We start from the raw sequence: 12,153 nt of genomic DNA, 5'->3' as shown, positions 1-12,153 counted from the left end.
TTTAACACCCAAATGCCCGGCAGACTTTGAGTCATGAAGCTGTCGGATGACCTCCAATCGAAGGTTAATGGGTACGAACCATCGACCCTCGGGTTTGTCAGGTGGACTCTCTGCCTGTGAGGGCTCAAGAAGAGAGGACAAGTCCTCCATTACTTCTGCGGCCCCCAGGGCAGCAAGAAAACATTTAGTTGGGAGAATGGTTTCTGGCTCAGAGTCCAGGACGGAAGCAGCCTCAGGGAAGCAGCGGGACAGGGCATCTGCCTTCACGTTTTTGGAACCTGGTTTATAAGTGAGGCGGAAATTAAAGCGGGTGAAAAACAATGCCCACCTGGCTTGTCGGGAGTTGAGTCTTTTGGCACTCTCTAGATACTCCAAATTTTTGTGGTCAGTGTAAACCGTGATGGGATGTTCTGCACCCTCTAGCCAATGTCTCCACTCTTGAAAAGCCAATCTTACTCCCAGAAGCTCTCTATTGCCGATATCATAATTACACTCGGCTGGAGAGAGCTTCCGAGAGAAGAAGGCACAGGGATGTAACCTCTCGGGGTCCCCAGAATACTGTGAGAGAACTGCCCCTACACCGACCTCTGAGGCATCGACCTCGAGAACAAAAGGTCTGGAGGTGTCTGGATGAGTAAGAATTGGTGCCGTGCAAAAGGCCTGTTTCAGCGTTTCAAAGGCTCTGACTGCCTCTCTCGTCCACTTAGAAGGATTAGCTCCCTTCTTAGTGAGGTTGGTGAGAGGTACTACTATCGCAGAAAAATTCTTAATAAACTTGCGGTAGAAGTTGGCAAAGCCTAAGAAACGCTGCAACCCCTTAAGATCCTTAGGTTGAGGCCAATCCAAGACAGCAGAAAGTTTGGATGGGTCCATAGCCAATCCCTTTTCTGAGATAATGTACCCCAGGAAAGGCAACTCCTTCACCTCAAACAGACACTTCTCAAGTTTGGCATAGAGGCGGTTCTCCCTCAGCTTCTGGAAAACCTGACACACGTGTCTCCGATGAGAGACCAGATCCGAAGAGTAGATTAGTATGTCATCTAAATAGACAACAACACATCTATCCAAGAAATCTCTGAGGACATCGTTGATGAACTCCTGGAAGACCGCGGGAGCATTACAGAGACCGAAAGGCATCACGAGATACTCGTAATGCCCGTCTCTGGTATTAAATGCGGTCTTCCATTCGTCACCCTCTCTAATGCGAACTAAATTATAAGCGCCCCTTAAATCGAGTTTGGTGAAGACTCGGGCCCCTGCCACCTGAGAAAACAGATCATCAATCAGAGGCAGTGGATACCGATTCTTCACCGTAATCCGATTAAGGGCACGATAATCGATGCAAGGTCTCAAGCCTCCATCCTTCTTCTCCACAAAGAAGAATCCAGCTCCAGCAGGGGAAGTGGATGGACGAATGAAATTCTTCTCAAGGTTCTCTTTAATATACTCCCGCTGAGCCTGAACCTCAGGCCCAGTGAGATTATAAAGATGCCCTCGTGGTGGCATGGTGCCTGGCAACAGGTCTATAGGACAATCATATGACCTGTGGGGGTGTAATACATCAGCCCCCTGAGGACTGAACACATCTCGGAATTTATGATACTGCTGTGGTAAAGTACTTAATACTTCCATGGAGGCTAGTGACAGGTCGGGACGAATGCACTTAGTAAGGCATTCCGTACTCCACTGACAGATAAGACCCGAGCGCCAGTCCACTACTGGATTATGGAGCCTTAACCAAGGGAGACCCAAAATCACGGGAGTGGATGGCATGTCAAGGACAAAAAGGCTTAAGGTCTCCCGATGATCAGCCCCCACCGTTACCTGTATTCCCGGAGTCATCCACACTGCACGACCATCTTGAAGAGGGGAACCATCAATCGCGGTCACTGACATGGTGGTTTTCGGCTGGATCAACGGGATGCCAAGTCGACGAACCAAGGTTGAGTCCACAAAATTCCCAGCGGCCCCAGAATCGATTAGTGCTGAAAACTCATGGACCTTGTCTTGCCACCGTAAGGATATGGATACCATCACCCGGCTTGGAGGAGGGATAATAGCACCTAGGGGGTTCTCCTCTATGCCCCCTAGGTTCATTCGTTTCCCGCCGGCAGGAGGGGACAGGTTTTAACGAGGTGTCCAGACTTTCCGCAAAATAGGCACAGGCCTTTCTGTTGGCGACGAGCTCGTTCTGCCTGTGTGAGATGGGAGGACCCAACCTCCATTGGCTCTTCGGCCGATTTTAGAGGCCCTGGATGTGGTCGAGAGGATGAAAACCGAGACGACCGTTCCACTCGCCTCTCACGGATTCGCCTGTCGGCATCGATTGCCTGAGAGATAGCCATTTCCAACGAGAAGGGGGTAGGCAAGGCCAAAAGAAGATCCCGGACCGCATCCGAAAGTCCCAAACGGAAGCGATGGCGTAGGGCTGCGTCACCCCAGGTGGTAAAAGCTGCCCATCGCCTGAATTCTGCAGCGTATTCTTCAGCTGGGCGGCGGCCTTGTTGAATATGCTCAAGATTGGTCTCTGCGGTGCGAGTACGATCCGGGTCATCGTAAATCACAGCCATAGCCTCGAAGAAGGCATCCACTGACGACAAAGCTGTATGGTCTTGAGGCAAGTTAAATGCCCAACGTTGGGGGTCTCCACGTAGCAGTGACATTACAATCCCAATTCTCTGCCTGAGAGTGCCAGAAACCATCGGTCGTAACTGGAAATAAAGGAGACAGGAGTCCCTGAAGTTTAAGAACTCCTGTCGCTCTCCTGTGAAGGGGTCAGGCAGAGGGATCTTAGGTTCTGTTTGATGCCTTGCGATAGTGACGGGTAGTGCTGAGGCTCCCTGGATAAGCTGCTGAACCTCCTCCATCACAGTTGTCAGTTGCTCTTGGATTTGCGCTGCAGCGGCTGCTGGTATATTTGGGCGTCGTTGGAACAGCAGGTTAACGGCTCCCGTTAATTCATTCAGCTGCTGCTGGATCTTGTCCATGGCAACTGTTAGTTGGGCCCACTGTTCTGTAATGCAAGGCACCAACAAACAGACCAGTGATGAAAGCAAAAAGGTGTTTATTCACCAGAAACATAAACGTCCAGGACACTTGCTGGTAACAAGGAATAATAACAAAAAACTAGGCAAGGAGATTCCAGGAATAGTCCCAACCAGTGCTGAATGATGCTGTGCATTTGGCAGTCGAGTCACTCCAGATCTTGGGTCTGCTGTAAAGGACAAAGTTCCTGGCAGTCTTCAGTCACTAGGAGTTGTGACCTATACCTGGTTGAGGGAAAATAACAGTGGGCACTGATCACCCTGAGAGACCTCCTTTTAAATGCCTGCTGACCAATCCCAGGGTGCCAAGTGTCCACTACCATAGGTGAACAAATTGCCCTGCACCTGAGTACAAGGCCTAAGGCAATCACAAGTTGATTAACCCATGGCTGGCTCCCTAATCCACTTTGCTCTTGTGAGTCAGTATAATATGCGCCACTGGTCGACGAAGTGCATAAGAAGCGCGTACTCGCGACCGTGTATCCCTTTGCGAACCTGCCCTCGTGCGTACGCACGGACGCATGATTGACTCAGCGCGAGTATGCGAGCACGTGGACCTAGATGCGGAAACGGAAGTCGCAGGAGACACCGGAGACAACCCTGGCCGCGGCGTCTTGTCACTCGCCTGGCCACTCTGTCCCCGGGACTCCGACGGTCCTCCCCTCCGATGTCCACGCGAACGCATCTCCGCACTGGCTCGCAAAGGGGTCAGCGCTGGTGCATCAGAGACACGCATAACCTGTCCCGCAACTCCACGAGGACCCCTCTTGGTTCCCCTGGAGTGCAAAGCAGGTGAGGATCTTACAGGCCTTAACTTGTTTCCACTTTTACACAAAAGGCTTTTCAAGAGATGAGTGCAACGATAAACGGCGAATGTATTTTTATTTCGGCACTAATACACAGCAAACTGGGCTTCAGAATATATCACTGCACCACAGAATGACAATTAGGCCCTAATTTTTTTCCTACTTTTACGCAAAAGGCTTTTCAACAAATAAGTACAACGCTGAATAGAGAATATATTTAGATTTCTCCACTAATACACGGAAAACAGGGCTTTAGAATATATCACTGCACCGCTGAGCGGCAAATATATTTTTCCATATTCCACTAATACACCGAAAAAAGGCCTTTAAAACAGATAACTGCACAGCTGAGTGGCAAATATATATTTTCCTTTTTCCACTAATACCCGCAAAAAGGCCTTTAAAACAAATAACTGCACCGCTGAGCAGCAATTTTTTTTTCTTTTTTTTACTAATACACAGAAAAAAGAACTTTAAAACAAAAAACTGCACCGCTGAGCGGCAAATATACTTTTTCTTTTTCCACTAATACACAAAAAAAGGGCTTTAAAACAGAAAACTGCACTGCTGAGCGGCAAAACTATTTTTCCTTTTTCCACTAATACACTGAAAAAAGGACTTTAAAACAGATAATGCGCAAGGGCAAATAAAATGTAGAAATAGTTCCTTGTAATAAACCCTGTTAATGCCTGTATCAAACAGCACTTGCACCTTAATAAGAACAGAACAAAAGAGAAAACGGAGCTCAGACAGCCAGATGGTAAATGTAAAAAATACTTTATTATGACATAAAAGGACATCAAGGTTACATAAAACAATGCAGTAGGGCAGGGAACAGAAAAAGGAGCAGGGAGAGGAAAAAACGGCGCCACCCTGGGAGGTGCACTCCGGTCAATATAATGGTATATACAATCAGCGGGATGAATATATATAATAGAAAAATAAATAAACCGCAGATAAGGAATATGGATGGAAACGGTGAGTCAAAAGATAAGGGATGTAAAGCCCACACCAACATGGGCATGCACACCCGGCCTGCCGGTGGAAGCCTGACAAGAAAGTAAAAAATCCAGATGGAAAGAAGCCGGGGTGTGAAGAACTGAATAAGACTCACCAGAGATCAGACCAGGAGGGGACCAACCAGGATGGCGCTACCCCAATGCGCGTTTCGGGGTGCCTTCGTCTGCATTGTTTTATGTAACCTTGATGTCCTTTTATGTCATAATAAAGTATTTTTTACATTTACCATCTGGCTGTCTGAGCTCCGTTTTCTCTTTTGTTCTGATATTGTGCTCGGGAGCTTTAGCTGAGTTATTTCTTTAGGGGTGTTATAGTGGGTATATTGGGTGAGCACTGGTTCTTCCCTGATTCTCCTTTCCCCTCTCTTTGGCGCCCCTAGGCTCGTCTCCCTCCCTTTCTTCACCTTAATAAGAACAGTTTGCTGGAACTACAGTTATATAAAGGCAATTTGGATCCCCAGTCAGTGCAGCAAGGTGTAATAGGATTGTTCCTATTACCCAGGCTATCACCTCCCCGACTGAACCCTGTTCAACAGAAATGCTGGTGGAATGATTCCTCCCTATCCTTTCCCTACACCGTGAATAATCTTCCCCTGCACTTGTAAATAGTTTTTTTTAACCACAATCAAGTCTTTCCTATAACTGTCCTTAGCGCCTGCAGACACGTCTCTCCCTGCACTAAGTATGCTGTGGAAGGGCAGAATCTAAGATAGCTGCCACTTTTTATAGGACTGTGACATCCCAGGACTGACTGGCTGCTGATTGACTGCATGCATGTCAGTACGGGTGATTCCGTCTTCCCAGAGTTCCTTGACCCATGTCCTCACACGTGCAGCAGCCATTTTAGGAAAAAAATGTGATTCGTTACCACAAAGCGCAAGAAAATTTGCATTCAGTGCAAATCAAATTTTTCCTTAAATTCGGATCGAAATTCCACTTCGTCAGCTTTGATTCGCTCATCTCTAATTGTAGGTATTTATGCATCCAACACAAAGGAACCCGGGGGTCTACTGCTGCGCGGCAGACTAAGTTATAATGTGACATACAGATGTTTTTACAAATTAATTAACTCCTTTAGTTTCATAGGTTATATACACATGTAAATACACACTCACCTAACGAATTATTAGGAACACCTGTTCTATTTCTCATTAATGCGATTATCTAGTCAACCAATCACATGGCAGTTGTTTCAATGCATGTAGGGTTGTGGTCCTGGTCAAGACAATCTCCTGAACTACAAACTAAATGTCAGAATGGGAAAGAAAGGTGATTTAAGCAATTTTGAGCGTGGCATGGTTGTTGGTGCCAGACGGGCCGGTCTGAGTATTTCACAATCTGCTCAGTTACTGGGATTTTCACGCACAACCATTTCTAGGGTTTACAAAGAATGGTGTGAAAAGGGAAAAACATCCAGTATGCAGCAGTCCTGTGGGCGAAAATGCCTTGTTGATGCTAGAGGTCAGAGGAGAATGGGCCGACTAATTCAAGCTGATAGAAGAGCAACGTTGACTGAAATAACCACTCGTTACAACCGAGGCATGCAGCAAAGCATTTGTGAAGCCACAACACGCACAACCTTGAGGCAGATGGGCTACAACAGCAGAAGACCCCACCGGGTACCACTCATCTCCACTACAAATAGGAAAAAGAGGCTACAATTTGCACGAGCTCACCAAAATTGGACTGTTTAAGACTGGAAAAGATCTCAACCCAATAGAGCATCTTTGGGATGTGGTGGAACGGGAGCTTTGTGCCCTGGATGTGCATCCCTCAAATCTCCATCAACTGCAAGATGCTATCCTATCAATATGCGCCAACATTTCTAAAGAATACTATCAGCACCTTGTTGAATCAATGCCACGTAGAATTAAGGCAGTTCTGAAGGCAAAAGGGGGTCCAACACCGTATTAGTATGGTGTTCCTAATAATTCTTTAGGTGAGTGTAAATAAAACAATTTATAGCCATGCATTAACTAAACCATAAATATCTACAAATGTAGCAGTGCTGAATTTGTGATGCAGTAATTCTAGTGGTTGTTTATATAGCATAGCCTAAAGGGGTTGTCTCATCATGGACAATGTGGGCATATTGCTAGGATCTCACCCCATTGTCTTATAGGTGCGGGTCCCACGACTGGGAACCACACCTATATCGAGAACGGAGGCCTGCAAGTGAAATAGGGAGCACTGCGCATACGCAGCCGCCCTCCATTCATTTTCTATGCGGCCAGCGAAAATAGCTGGCTCGGCTATTTTCGTCGACCTCATAGAAAATGAATGGGAGCAGGGGCCGCGCATGCGCAGTACGCTCCCATTCACTTCTATGTTTTCGATATAGGTGCGGGTCTCAGCAGTGAGACCCTCACCTATAAGACAATGGGGGCATATCCTAGTAATATGCCCCCATTGTCCATGATGAGACAACCCCTTTAAGTCCCTTTAGACAGGCTGAGAATAAGGGCAATTATAGGAAAAGGATCACTGTCAACAATAAGTACGGTTTCCGTCACTCAATTTATAATTGCATACTGCCTGAAAAAAGAAAGCAATACATTATTTATTTGTTTCTAAGATTTGTGACATAGTGAGAGGTTTGGTTTGGGAAAACAGGTATTTTCCTCCCAGCATGTGCAAAGTAGGCCTCAGTGCTGTACTGTATCAGGAATTCAACGGGGAGGAGCATCCCGTTGTCTTCCTCAGCTGTAAGCTCACCGCAGCCGAGACCTGGTATAGTATAGTGGAGAGAGAGTGCGTGGCTATCAAGTGGGCACTCGAGTCTCTCCGCTATTATTTATTGGGGAGAAAATTCCGCCTGGTGACTGACCACTCCCCTCTCAAGTGGATGAGCCAGGCCAAGGATAGAAATGCCCAGGTCACCCAATGGTTTCCCTCCCTACAAAACTTTACGTTTTCGCTGGAACACAGGGCAGGCTGGTTACAGGGAAATGCGGATGCCCTGTCCCGGGAACACTGTCTGGCGTGTGTTCACCCCCTCAGGGTTGAACAAGGGGGGGGCATGTGACAAAGTGAGAGGTTTGGTCTGGGAAAACAGGTATTTTTCTCCCTTATTTACAGCCAGGTGAGGTCAAATACCGGACTGGATTTTAAGTGCCGATCCGGGTTTTGGCTGCACCTGGCTGTCCTTAAATAGGCAGCTGGGCTCAGAAGACATGTCTGTGTGCTGGGATCTGAGGCCTGTTCTGGAGATCTGAGACCCGTATGTCAGGGGAACAGGCCGCCTAAGGCTAATTTCACACTAGCGTTCGATCGGATCCGTTCTGAACGGATCCGATCATATTAATGCAGACGGAGGCTCCGTTCAGAACGGATCCGTCTGCATTAAAATGGCAAAAAAAAGCTAAGTGTGAAAATAGCCTCGGACGGATCCGTCCAGACTTTCAATGTAAAGTCAATGGGGGACGGATCCGCTTGAAGATTGAGCCATATTGTGGCATCTTCAAACGGATCCGTCCCCATTGACTTACATTGTAAGTCTGGACGGATCCGCACGCCTCCGCACGGCCAGGCGGAAACCCGAACGCTGCAAGCAGCGTTCAGCTGTCCGCCTGTCCGTGCGGAGGCGAGCGGAGCGGAGGCTGAACGCCGCCAGACTGATCCGCTCCATTCAGACTGCATCAGGGCTGGACGGAGGCATTCGGGTCCGCTCGTGAGCCCCTTCAAACGGAGCTCACGAGCGGACAGCCGAACGCTAGTGTGAAAGCAGCCTAAAGCCTGTATTTGGACTTTCTGAGGCAGAACTGCCACCAAGGTGACTTTTTGTTATATTAACTTGCCATTGGGTGTGAAGTAACACCAACACTGCAAAAGGGACGTTTTGGTTTTGGCACCATGTGAAGTTTGAAATATGAACTTATATTTTGCCTCTGTACTGCACCCGCTTATCCTAACTACCAGAGCGAATCCCCACAGATTAAAAAGGGGGACACTGCCCTATATATGTATTCAGGCATTTGGAAACTATGTCCTTAAACAGATAACACGCCACTTCCAAAGCTGTTATACCTCAATTGATGGCCTGCTGAATGTTCAGGACAAGAGAGTCAGCACATACACCTCATGGATGTTGGTGTATGTGCATGAGACCAGAAAAATGACTAAATCGGCCACAAACGACTCTATTCCAACAAATAAAGTATAGATAAAATCCGGTAGTGTCAGTGAGGATATATATATACTACTGCACTACTAAGGACTAGGACTGTCAGAACGCCAAAAGGGGTCGGTGTATATTTAAAGAGTAACTAAACTTTTGTACTAACTTTTAATATGTTGTCCCTAATCCCCTAAAAGATATTTTTCTAATATACTTTATTTATTAATTTTCTATTTTTACACCCCTACACTTTTTCACCCCTAAAACTCAGTTCTACCTACAGCGGTGTACAGAGTTTTATGAATGGGGCCGCAGCAGCGCAGGGAGTATGGGCAGAAGTGCTCATTTCTGGAGGTATAACAGCTCTGGAAGTGGCGAGTTATCTGTTTAAGGACATAGTTTCCAAATGCCTGAAAACGTGTTACATATGTAGGGCAGAATCCCCCATTTTAATCTTAAAAATATTTTTTTTTTTTTTTTTTTTTTGCCGTTCTTTTCAGGCAGTATGCAATTATTGGAAAGGACACTACTTCCCAATAATTGCCCTGTGTAAAGGTCAAGCATTTGAAAGCCTCATTGATGCAGACAACAAAATCATCATTTCTGGGCAGCAGTGATTTGCTGCCTAGAAACAGTGAATCTGTATGGAGATAAATAGATTGTCCCCACACAGTGTACACTAATGAGCAAAAGGGCAACAATGTTTTGAACTTTTGACTTTCAGGCTCCATATCTCACCATTCACTACAGTTTCGAACATGAGACTACCATCATTTTATAGACAATCATCATGGCTATCTCATACATAAGTTGGACTTTCAATTATTTAGCATATGATTAGTTATGCAGATTCTTGTCATGTAACTGCATTGTTACTGTTTTGCTCCTAAAATTCAAAATTAAATTTTTTTGTATTTTGTAAATCCACCTTTAGCTTTCAACACTGCCTGAATCCTTCTGGGCATGCTCTCAATCAGATTCAAGCATATCTCAACCAAAATCTGTTCCCAGATCTCTTCTACACATTCCCAATGTTGGTGCATACTGGTTGACTCACTTGGGTACGAATACAGCTTTTTCTTCAACTCTACCCACAAGTGTTCGATTGGGTTGAGGTCTGAGGACGGTGGGGGCCAATCCAGCACCTCTACTTCATTGTCATTGAACCATTTCTTGAACAATCTCGACTATGCTTTCGGTTCGTTCTCCTGCTGGAACACTATGTTGTCCTTTTCATACCCATAGTACTCGAGTGTACAAAGTAACTCATCTTGTAGAATACTCACATATAGCTCAGCATTGAGACCACCATCGATCCTGGTCAAGTATCCAACTCCTTTGGCTGTGTAACAACCCCATATCATCAGGCTTCCTCCACAGAACTTGACAGTTCCTTCAATTTCTTGATCCGTTAGCCCCCTTCTCCCTTGTTTTTTCCAGACCCATTTGCACCCATCAGAGCCCAGTCTACTGACTTTCGTCTCATTGTTCCAAATCACCCGTTTTCAGTCTTCTACTGTCCACTGTTCATACCTTTTTGCAAACTCGGGCCAACACTTCTTATGGTGATATTGAAGACAAGGCTTCTTCACCTTTTTTGGGCCACCCTTCCAGACTTGTGTATGGCATGTCACACAATGCTTGCATGGACGTCTCTGATCTCACTGTTTCAAAGCATACGAGCCACCTCCACTGCAGTGTTTATCACACCATAACTGATAGACCTTGTGATAAGCCGACTTGTTGACTCCAATATTTTGCCTGGATGTCCACGTCTTGGCTTTGGAATGGATGGATGGACTTAATTTCATATTATTCCAACTGTCATGTCACTCACATGATGCAGTTTGGCTATTTTCTTGGCCGTGATACCGCTATCGATGAGCTGGATGATAGTGTTTCTCTTTCCTTGAGAAATCTTCTTCATGGCTGCTCATTGCAGTGACCATTCGCTTGGAATCAACCTAATAACACACTGAGCTATTAGGGAATGTGAGAACAGGTAGTAATTTGTAGTATACAAGAAGAAAAAGATTGTTCCACCACTAGGAGCAGAACAGTAACAATGCAGAATCTGCATAACTAATCATATACTAAATAGTTGCAGGTCCAAGTTATGTATGAGATAGCCAAGATGATTGTCTATAAAATGATGGTAGTCTCATGTTCGAAGCTGTAGTGGATGATGAGATATGGAGCCTGAAAGTCGAAAGTCTAAAACATTGTTACCCTTTTGCTCGTCAGTGTAAGTTGATTGTGGCCGGTACATGCAGCTCTCACTTCTTCTCACAATTAACAGGAACAGTTTCTTCATCATAATTGCCGGCACAGTCAGACTGTGTAATAAGGCCTTTAGTTTGCACTGTGATATTAAAATGTCATCTGTGGTTGTGTGTTTTATTTCTCCAAGACTCCAATCCTTCATAGAGTCATAGAGTTATATCCCAATTTCCTCACTTGCTGATTGCAGTCCCATAGACTCTGGCAATAAATGATGAATGAGGAACTGACAATTAAATATCACAATAATTTATTAAAACAGCTGAAGCCTTGTTGTGAGGGTTGTGATATTTGTTCATCCCCAGCATGGTAACAATGATAGAAGATGATCAGTTTTATATACGAGGAACCAGTCTCATCTTAAAACGTTTAGGAGCCTGAGAAATGCCAAAAACCGGGGTGGTGTCTGGAGGAGATTTGGGGTCAGGCCAATGAAATTCAAAATGTGTCAGCATAGTGGTGAAGAAGAGAAAGATCTCCATGCGAGCAAGATTCTCTCCAAGACAAACCCGGGGTCCTGATGGGAAAGAGAATATTGTCAGTAAGCAGCACAGAACCGAAAGATGTCATTATATATTAAAATAATATCAGACAGATTCATGCAAACATTACAGAATTATCTAAAAAAGAAATAGTAAAGGGTTTACCTTTCAGATTTCACTTATAATCTTCCACTGCCACCATATAGCTAACTGGAAATGAAGAAGATGAGAGCTACTGTATGTGGAATGGCCACTCTTGGGAACCATTTTGTTATTTTTGATGTTTTTATTTCTAGTTTTTCTTATCTAATTGGGATAAACTGTAGGGCTGGAGGCATTGAGTTACGGCTCATGCTTACTGTCCATCTCTTGGCTCCAATGGCAGTGCAAGGAAGCAGTGAGGTT

General features: G+C 45.5%; 1 pseudogene; it reads right to left on the bottom strand.

Annotated features, from left to right (window-relative positions):
• Positions 1-11,601: 11,601 nt before the first annotated feature.
• The window catches only part of LOC122920072, a 35,279-nt pseudogene continuing 34,727 nt past the window's right edge, over positions 11,602-12,153 (bottom strand).

The sequence above is a fragment of the Bufo gargarizans genome, chromosome 10, assembly GCF_014858855.1.
Source record: "Bufo gargarizans isolate SCDJY-AF-19 chromosome 10, ASM1485885v1, whole genome shotgun sequence".
NCBI lineage: Eukaryota > Metazoa > Chordata > Amphibia > Anura > Bufonidae > Bufo > Bufo gargarizans.
This window is presented reverse-complemented; position numbering and strand designations above follow the sequence as displayed.